Source organism: Ailuropoda melanoleuca, chromosome 17, assembly GCF_002007445.2.
Source record: "Ailuropoda melanoleuca isolate Jingjing chromosome 17, ASM200744v2, whole genome shotgun sequence".
NCBI classification, from domain to species: Eukaryota; Metazoa; Chordata; class Mammalia; order Carnivora; family Ursidae; genus Ailuropoda; species Ailuropoda melanoleuca.
The window spans coordinates 23,645,074-23,655,884 of NC_048234.1; the positions used below are offsets into that span (position 1 = coordinate 23,645,074).

Genomic DNA, 10,811 nt, shown 5'->3' on the forward strand with positions numbered 1-10,811 from the left:
TGTACAGAATAGGGAAAAAAATGACATGGCAAAGGCCAGGCTGGCTCTTAAAGTTTCACCTCGAAGCGACCACATCACCTTCAATAAGGTGAAAAGTAAAATCTCACAGGGAAGGACAGCTAACTATACATCAATGTGCAGCCTACTATGTTCTCTTAAACAAAAACTCTACAAAAGAAGTACCAAGTCACCCTCCCAAAACTTACTCGGATTCCAGGTTTTCATAATTACTCATCGGCACCATCTTTATTCAGTTTCCCCAAAATGGAAATCTTGGTGTTATCTCTTTTATAAATCTCAACTTTCCCAATTACAGAAATTTGAAGAAAATTTGGAAAATATACATACACACATACATACATACATACGTACATCACATGCTTCTCATGCCAGGAAACAAAAATCATGAATAATATAACCACCCAGGTAGAACACTGATAACATGTCCGCATGTGTCCTTCTGGTCCCCTCCTTATCATGTGTGCTGATCCATTATCTCTACAGGGAGATTTATACATATTTATTTTTCAATAAGAATGATTTCATACCATACATATAGCTTTGTATCTGTCAAAACCTTATCAAGATCATTTCAATATTTTGTTTTCTTTCATTTTGAAAAGTATCATGGTAATGACTTGCAAATTTAAATATCCAGCTCTGACCTCTCTCCTGCGTCTCAGATTCCTAAATAAAACTGCATAGTAGGAAATTCCTACTACTACATTTCCTACACAGTAGGAAATTCCATTTGCATTTCTAATATGCATCTCAGACTTAATACGCCCCCAACCAAACTCCTGATTCACCCTAAAAGCCTGTTCCTCATCCAGTCTTTTCAATCCCTGTGAAAAACATCAATCTCCACCCATAACTCCAACCCCAGAGACATGGATTTCTCTTTTTCTCCCACTGTCCCCACCCCACATCTCATCCCTTTGCTCAGTCTCCAAGATGTATCTCAGACCTGACTGTCCCTCTCCCCTGCAGTCCCAGCTGCCACCACCATCGGTCCCCTGGAACCTGACTACCTCCCAGCTGTTCTCCTGGCTTCGATTCTTTGCTTCTCTGTGGGGAAGCCAGAGTGCACTTTTAAAACCAAAAGTCAATGGAGTCATGCCTCTGTTCCAGAAACCTTCCCATTGCACTGGAGTAATAATTAAACTTTTCCCACGGCTTGTAAGGATTTGGTTGCCACCGACTTTTCTCCTCATCTCTACCACTCTCCCTTCATCCACTCTCTTCCAGACACACAGTCTCTTTCTTTTCTTCTAACACACCAGACTTACTCCAGCCACATACTTGCTAATTCCCTGACCTGCTCCTGGCAGGCACCGACCCACTCAGGGGTGCCTTCCTTGTCAATTCTTTTGATGTATCCACACTCTCCACATGGCCCTTGTACATTCTCCGCATAGCACTCATTTTATCTGATATTTCCTTGCTTCTTTCCTGTCTTACTTTATTATCTTCCCACTGGAAAATGACTTATTTTATGTTTTTTATCACAGTCTTTATTTATTTTATTTAGAGAGACAGCGAGCACAGGAGTGGGGGGAGAGGCAGAGGGGTGGGAAAGAGAATCTCAAGCAGACTCTGTGCTGAGCGCAGAGCTGACGCAAGGCTCGATCTCATGATCCTGAGTTCACAACCCAAGATGAAATCAAGAGTCGATCACTTAACCAACCAGGCCACCCAGGCGCCCGTGGAAAATGACTGCTTTGACCCTTAGAACACTGCCAGGCACACAGCGGGCTATAGTCAATGTTCCTGACATGAGCGAATGAACAATTACTGAGGTGCTTCTGTGGACACAGTCCCCTTTCATTCCCTTTTCGTGACCCCAGCCTAATCCCAGACCTCATCACCTCACAATAGGGATGACTGCAGCTCCCTCCTAATCCATCACACAGAACTCCCCCGACACGGCTAGCTACTCTTCCCATTATACCAGTTTCATCTGTCGCTCCCCTCCCTGTGCCTTGGGGCCTGGCTGAACCCCTTCCAGGGCTGGTGGAATTCTCCCCACCCCACCCCGGGTTCTGTCAACACTCCTGCCCTAACCCTCACCCAGCCACACAAACTCCATCTCCTATGTTCTCTTATGTCAATCTGTTCACTCTCACTGAATTCGGGGGGGGAGAGGCAGATACTTGTTCGTGTTTTTTCCCCTCTCATACTGCCTAGAGAAAGTTATCGGGAATCAAAAAAATTCTTGTGAGTTGAATAAAGTGATTGGCTAGGGAGCAATATGCCACAGGTTAAGTTGGATACCCGTTCTAAAGGGATACTGTGAGAGCAGGCAGTGATCTGGAACGACAGAGGATGACACTAGTAGGTGAAGCAAACCACTGAGAACGACAACAGGGAGGCGACAATCTTGTTCCCGCAGAGAACAGATGGCCACCGCTGCCTTGAAACCACACTGATGTGAAATAGCAGGAGAAGGTACATTTTTAGTGGACTTTGAGCCTGACTTTTTCTGCAAGCATAAGGGAAAGTGATGGTCATGCTGGTGTAAATGACTGTCTGGTGACTGGCACCCCCGAGGCAGCTCTGGTTGGACTCCCTAACGACCCGGGACCCCGGGGTGGGGGGGGGGTATCTTCTTGGTGAGAGCTCAACTTCTCTTGAGTTCTCAAGTACAGTGCCAAGAACCAAACGCAGACAGCTCAAGTGCCTACCACACAAGGGGTTTGCAGTGTGTTGACCGCCGCCCTGTGTCACAGCAAGGCAAAGTAGAGATTTGCAGGATAGAGCTGCTATCTGGAGCCATTCTTCCCACTTTTTCTCAGGCGAGGTCTGGTGCAACAGGGAACTACATCTCCCTGTTCAAACAGGGGAGAATCCAGCCTGACCATTCAGTTACACCCACACCAGAGGAGCCACGTACTTCTCAGCAAACGCCATACTCTCTTTTGCTAATCTACATACTTTCTCTAATCAAATGTCCAGGCAATGAGACAGAATCTTTATGTTATGCTTTAAAAATCATATTACTGGGGCTCCTGGGGGCTCAGTTGGTTAAGTGTCTGCCTTCAGTTCAGGTCATAATCTCGGGGTCTTGGGATCGAGCCCCATGTCGGGCTCCCTGCTTGGCAGGCAGTGTGCTTCTCCTTCTCCCTCTGCCCCTAACCCCACTCATGCTCTCTCTCTCTCTCTCTCTCAAATAAATAAAAAAATAAAATCTTAAAAAAAGAAACATATTATTTAAAAATAAACATGTTATCAACTCAACTCCTTATCTCAAGTCAAATGCAAATCATGGATACATTCATCTCATGGAGACAAAAAAAAATTGTTTTTTAAATTTCCTGGCTTTTCCAGGAAATGAGTAATGTGACTATAATGTAAGGAGTGATCAAAAAAAGCATGACCAGATTGTACATATCTAAATACCTGTTGTTGGTTGTTGTTTTTTTATATATATATAATTTCACACAAGAAGTGTCATGCAGTCTATTCTGATAGAGCTGTCTTCCTGAAATCATCTTCGGAGCTCTTCTTGGCAACTGCTTTCAGAGCTACTTGAAGAGGCCGCTAAAAAACTGGCGCCGTGATTTTACAGTCATATCTATTCATTAGCTCAAACTGAAATTACCTAATTTAACAGACTTGGTTAAATGCTCATAACTTTGGCTTATTCCAGAAACCATACAATATATCATTTATGGATATGTGTGCGCACACATACACACACACACACACCCCAAAAGTACAACTTGGTGGTAGTGAGGACTCTGAAGGAGGAAGGAAAGAACAGGATGGGAGAGCGGAACACGAGGACTCCAAATTTATCTGTAATGTTCTCTTTTTTCATTTAGAAATATCTAAGACAAAAGTGACCAAATATTGGGGCACCTGGGGGTTCAGTCGGGTAAGCACCTAACTCTTGGTCTCAGCTCAGGTCATGATCTCAGGGTCATGAGATGAAGTCCCTTGTGGAGCCCACTTTAAAAAAAAAAAGTAACCGAATGTTCACATTGGTTCATTCTTTTCAGCAGGCCCTCAGGTACCTGCCATGTTACCATCTATCTGTATTTACCATATTTTCGAAACTTCCCAAGTAAGAGGAAAAGCAGATTCTCCCTCAAGGGAAAAAGATTTCATGCCACTGAGCTTATTTTTTAAAATAAATGGACTTCAAGCTCTGAGAGCAATTCTAAAAGGATCTCCAAGAATGTTCTGGATACTGCTATGATCCTTAGAATAATCGACAGGAAGCCAAACGACCACTTTAAAGGCACAATGCCCCAAAAGGCAGGGCTAGGAGGCAAAAGCAGGCTCCCTCCTTTCCCAGTCTACAATCTTGGGTTAATGTCCTTGCTCCTTGCAGGCAAGGCCACGACTTCTTGTCTTTGTATTTCCAGGACCCGGTGCAGTGCTTAGAACAGAGAAACCCTCATTAGCTGGAGTGTATTCATGAATACACTCAAAAACCTATGAGCCTAGGATTTGCAAGCCTCCGAACTCATCCACACACCAGAAAGTCAACAGGTGGGAGAATGAAGTTGATTACTTTACAGCTCTGCATTTCCTCATCTGGTTCCAGTTTAGCCTGAATACCATTAGGTAAACTGTTAGCTATTTTTATCTTTGACCTCTTACATAGGAAGAACAATAAATTTTATCCTTTGAATGATAAGAGCGATTGTGAAGCCTCTCGAGAGTGACACTAACATGATGTATAAACATAAATCCAATCCCAGAGCCAGAGGGACCCAAAAAGTATGAAAGAAGTCCAGTCTATTTATACCTGGATCCAAGGGAAAACACAGTGAAATACGTCATCGGGATCTTGATCGTGAGAGATTCCCTAACATGCCATTTCACTTCAAAGAGCAAGAGTTTATGCAAAGGACAGGTAGATTATATTAGATTGTGAAAGTAAAAACTGAGTGAAGTGTGCCAACCAGAGTCTAAAAGAGGATCAAAAAAGAACCAAGTTGCTAGAATAATCTACCTTTATCATTAACCCACCTATTCAATGACCGAAGGCAGAAATCAAGGAAGACGGAGGTTACCACCATCTTTAGCTGTATATCAGGCAAAGCAAAAAGGAGAAATGTATGACCGTTTTAATCTCCGAAGCATGACTTCAGCGGTCATGCAGGGATCTGGCAGAGAAGCTGAACAGGAAGAGGTAAGAGACATTTAAGAGCAGGGGTCAAGCTTGCGAATAAAGATTTAAAAGAATGATAAAACCCAGCGGGGGTGTGAATGTGCGGAAATGATCACTCTCAGGGCGGCTGGTAGAAGCATAAATAGGTGTAACTTCTCTGGGAGACCATTTGGCCATGCGTATCAAAAGCTTGAAAAATGTTTCTTTCCTTTGGCCAGGCAATGCGACTCCCAGAAATTTTTAAGGTAGCATTTGGACTAACACATCAAGATGTATGTATAAGGCATTCCATCAAGCTCCGTACGTTACAGTGAAAAACTGGAAACTCTGGAGGCACAATAACAGAAAATGAATTCATTAAATCACTGTATATACAATCAATGCAATTTTAAAGTCTTGTGTCAATTATAATGTAGATCTACATTGATTGACATGGAGAGTTGTTTGTGGTATTTTTAAATCAAAAAACCTTAAAGTGGCATGCACAACACGATCTTATTTTTGTAAAAATGAAAGGATATACAAGCAAATGTTAACAGCTGTAATTTACAGGTGGTCGACATTTTTGCTTACTTGTTTCCTATTTCTCGTGTCGAACATGGATGAAAAGAACAGAGGGCATGGGAAACTCTGTTTCTGCCATCACAAATCCTGCTTTTTTAGTTCTGCATGTGATCTGAATGCAGTGGGACACGATACCCTATGCCAACTTTACCAATTTGTTTGGTCTTACCGAACCCCTGCATACAGATGCCTCCATAAATACTTTCAGAGATATTAGCCTGTTTTTATTCTGTGTGTCCCCAAGTTGTCCAAACAGCCAACTGTACCATTACAGTGGGAACTCCAGAAGCAGAGGGACCACACGCACCACAACCATATAAACACGTGCATTTCCCTAGGCCCTAGAGAACCCTTGTGGCTGCTAGTTGCCAGTACATTAGACTAGACACTTGTGGGGAACAGCGGTAGTACATTTTGTCTCTTTAACCCATTCCTATTGACCAAAACATGAATTAGCACCTGATCATATGCCACAGAAAAGAACTAAGGGCTCTTCTTTCTTAGCCTTCTTCAGCAAGAAGTCTAAGCCTCACATCCCTGCCTCCTCAAGATCCCTGTAAAAGAGGATGGAAAGATGGGGAACTGATAACATCACCCCATTCCACCACTAGCTCTGTCTGGGGAGCTGAGATGGGAGACCTGGTCCCTTGAGCTCCACCTCTCTCCCCAGGTAACACATGATGCAATTATATTTGCTTTCCACAGGTAACCATATGATGCAATTATACACCTATCTTCCATGTAGAAGAGAACATTAGCCCCACACACGCATGTGAACTGTCAGAGCTCAGAGAACTACAAATGAAGAAAATTCCACCCTGGCAGGAGGTTCTTTCATTTGCACTTGATGCCCAAAGTTCAAGTGGAGCTGTCCCAAGACTCTGTAAGAAAATGATTCGGAATGTGAAAGACCAAAATCCTGAGTTTGATTGCCTAAAGCCTCGTCTATTGGTCATTGGTCTAGAACATGTCTGACAAATCAAGCAGTTCCAGAAAGCACCAACATCCCGCTCTGCCATCACTACCAAAGAACAGCACTGTTTCACTGCTGACACACGCTTATACATAAACTTCTATGCCTACATTAACTTCATAGACAAAATAGTGTCTACTTCTCAGGAAAATCTCTAAACCTTCATCGTGTTCTGCTCCTTATGCCCAAACTTGTTGGGACTCTTGAATGCAATCTGTTTTCTCAGCTCCTTGCTCTTATCTTCCACAAAATCACTCTGTAATGATAATTATTTTGCTTAAGATTTTGTCCCTTTTCTACAACAATGCAATGTAAATATGTAAAGTTCTTAGTGCAATGCTGGGCACATGGTGAGCAGTCAATAAACATTATTTATTTTACTATTATCTTTAAATAAACCTGAGATGACAGCGTGGTATAGAGATTAAAGGAGAGAATTTTGAAGCCAGGCTGCCTGTATTTGAATCCCAGCTCTGCCCTTTGTTAGCTATTTGTGACTTTGGACAATTTTTAGGACTTCTCTGTGCTCAGTTTCTCCATGTGTAAAATGGAGGTAATAATTGTTCATACTTCATAGGTGTAAATAAGTTAAAACGTGTAAAGATTTAGACTGCCATACAGAAGCCACGTTATAAACATAAGCTATTATTATTTATTCCTTCCAGTCCTGAGTGTCCAGAAGATCATTTATGGTTTTTCTGCCTTCTGACTTTTGCTCCCAGAGTCCCTATTTTACTTTAATACGTGACAAATTCTATATCTATTCTGTGTGTGAAAGAAACCAAGATTTCACTTAGTGAATTTTCAGAATATTAGTAATAATTTTTATAATCTGTGAAAGCACCAACTGCTAATAAGAAAGAAAGGTAGTTGATCAGACTTGGTGCTCGTACAAGGACTGTATTATACATTTAAAGCAGTGGTGTCTGAAATCCCAAATGCAAACATTATCATGATTATCTTAACTCGGTCTAGTCTTTCTTTCATGCACAGGAAGTCAGCAACAATTACACTGAAATGAAGATGACTACGTGACACTTTCATGAAATTAAATTTTACTTCTCCACTCAGAAAACTTCAGTGATGGATCTTTTCCCCTGTATCTCCCTGAGAGGTGGGTTCCAGAGAAACCTTTAACTGTAACGAGTCATATGATTACATCATACAATTATACTTTATGCTCAAAACAAAACAAACAAAAAGTCCTAGAGGATGGGACTCTTCCAACACGTGGATTTCCAACATATGGGAATTCAGGCTTCATTAGAGCGTGGGAGAGCCAGGGCGACCGTGGGGGATGGGCACTGGTGGGCATTCCCAGGTTCCTGTTTTGCTTTGGCCCTGCCACAAAACTGAGCAATGCTGTTTGCAGGAAGCCACAGAATTTGGGAACAGTAGGGGACATTCTCTTCCCCCCATGAGTTAATCTGCTCGCTCTTTCTTGAGGTTTGGCGTGGGCAGAACTGAGCTCTTTACAAATAAAAATTTTAATATATTAGATTTGAATATTTCCGTAATAGGAAGCACGCTGATTTTACCCCCACAAACATTTTCAAGGGATAATTGGTCTCATTCCAAGTAGAAAGGTGAAAAAAAAATAGGAACCCATGCTAAATGTATGGAGGGCCATATTTCAACACCGCGTAGGCATGCAAAGGAAAACATTTTCTTTTCCAACTGCAAAATTCACGTTGGTGGTTTAAGAAACCGATCAGAACACAGAAAAGTTTGCCAGTGCTGCTACTGAGATGACAATTAAAAACAAAAAACAAAAAACAATTCCCTGCTTGCTTTTAAAGGAAATCACTAAGGCTCAGGCATCAAAATAGCACATGCCCAATTAAAAGCACAGTCTTTGGAGTAATTTGTAATCTCTGCTACTGCTGCTTGTGTGGCCTTCAACAAATCGCATGGCCTTTTGCAAACTACATCTCCAAGCTTCATTGTCCTTCTACATGAGACTTCATGTGAGTCTCCTAGGATTTTTGTGAGGATTCAGCAGTATAATCCATGAAGCATATCACGTTGTCTGGGACAGAGTAAGTGATCAATAAATGGTTTTAATATGATACTAAAAGCAGGTATGCCCTTACTAATCCACTCCTTTGAACAATACTTTCTGTTAAGCTCCTTAGTATAACTCTTTCACCTAATACACAAATGCTTCAAAAGGGAAAACAGAACGCCCCCCCCCATAGGAATATCCAATCTTTTTTCTTGCCTGAGGATTAGGGAACCTTTTATACTTCGCTTGAATGGGGCTCTTCTTGTTCAGATAGCATCACACATTCTGTTCCACTGGGTGTGTCTGGTGATCTCAGCACAGGGATGGAAGTCATTTGAGTGGGAACATCACCCCCAGCAGCTCCAACCTGCCACTGGCAACGTCAGACCCAGCCCAAAGTGCTCTCCAACTGCAGCTTCCTCTCCCACCCTTCTTCCTTAGGCTCTCAAATTCTATGACGATAGAGAAAATGATGAAGCTGAGGGCAATGTCGATGAGGACAGCTAACAGTGAACACTTATTCTGAGCCACACACTATAGGCACCATCTAGACATTATTTCACTCAATCTTCCCAACAGTCACAAGAAGTAGGTCCGATGATGATCCCATTTGACATACAAAGAAACCAAAGTTTAGAGAGGTTAAATGACAGGCCCCATGTCACACAGTTTGTAGCAGGCAGTGACTCTGCAAGCAGGTCTGATTCTAGCCAAGACCTTTATTCTTAACCCCCAGGCCACACCAACCCCACGGCTGCTTTCAAGAGTGCCTATAGCATTAGCTCAGTCCTGCTGCTCCCCCGAGATGGACTCCACCAAACCCCACAGTCTCGAGCATCTTTCTGTCCCAGCCATGCTTCCTGACCTAAAATTCACAGGGACCCAAGAGCAGCAGCTGTGGCAAGCGACACACCCATTGCTAACTTCAGTTCGATTCCAATACTCCCCAAATGAATTCATTGCCCCTTCTGGCTTGCAACAGCCATGAAACCTTAAAAAAAAAAAAAAAAATCCCTATAAGGAGATTCCTGATGGGCTTCATGCCTTTTAACTAGTACCTCTGGTACTGCAACATTAATATATAATACCCATTAATAATGAAATTCATTTTAAAGATGAAGAAATAGGTAGGAGGAATGGTTTGCCCACAGCTACCCAGCAGGCGGACATCCAACAGCAATAACGCCCAGTGGGTCCTCGAAAGGTCCTTACCGCCTGATGATTCGGGGCTTCTAATGCCTTTTGGCTCCAACCTCTGGACGCTCTCCACACACAAAATAATACGGTGCAACTACCCTCTTACGGGCTCAGCTAAAAGAAGAACATGTCCTAGAGCAGTGACGACACACTAGAATAGTAAGTTGACCCTTCAGGACCAGGTTCGTGTTATCTTTTAACCGGACAGTCTCGATTCTCAGGCCAAAACAAAAACGTCCCCCAGTACTTGTCAGCACTTTTCAGGGGAGGGAAAACTGCAGCTGAAGCAGCCCTGGCGAGAACTTTGAGCAGTGACTGAGTTTACAACGAGTGTATGCGATTTGGATTATGAATTGGACGGTGAGGCGGATTCATGGTCCTTAGGGCCTTGCCGGAGCGCTAGAAATGTAAAAATGCCAGCCACAGGCCATTCCTTTCTGTTTATTTAAGTGGAGAATTTTAAAAAATCACTTTTTCCACTTCACGGCTCCTTTGGACCAGGGAATAAAAATAGCGATGTCCAAGGAGCCAAACTTCTTCGGGAAAAATACAACGAGAGGGGAAAGAGCCCTACTCAGAACAGCCAAAGTTCTCCAGCAGCTGCCTGAAACACAACGCTGCTTGCAGCCGCTTCTTGTCTGGCCCCATCTCACCGCAGCCTCAGAGGAAGGCGCAGGGTATAAGGAAGCCCGCGGCGAGCCCAGCACCGCTCTCCCTGCTCCCTTCACCCCTCCCCGGCGCGGCCACCTGTCAGACCCCGAGGGCGGCGCAGGCGAGGCGGGGTCGGGGAGGGGAACTCCGAGAGCTCGCTCAGGGAAGGGACGCCGGTGTCCCGGGACACCCGGGAGGGCTGGGATCTTCGCGGAGGCGCGGGCGGAGGCTGTGCCGCGCTCCGCGGCCCCAGCGCGGCAGCCTCTGAGGGCCGAGCGCTCCAGGGTAGGGGGGGTGGG

At 43.7% G+C, this 10,811-nt stretch overlaps 1 protein-coding gene across 1 annotated transcript in view; it reads right to left on the reverse strand.

Annotated features, from left to right (window-relative positions):
* DOCK8 (dedicator of cytokinesis 8) overlaps nucleotides 1-10,089 on the reverse strand; it is a 225,120-nt gene extending 215,031 nt beyond the window's left edge. Inside the window, exon 1 of the mRNA XM_011225814.3 lies at nucleotides 9,877-10,089. The gene's annotated coding sequence lies outside the window, so the exon portion shown is untranslated. The remainder of the gene's footprint in view (nucleotides 1-9,876) is intronic.
* Nucleotides 10,090-10,811: the final 722 nt, after the last annotated feature.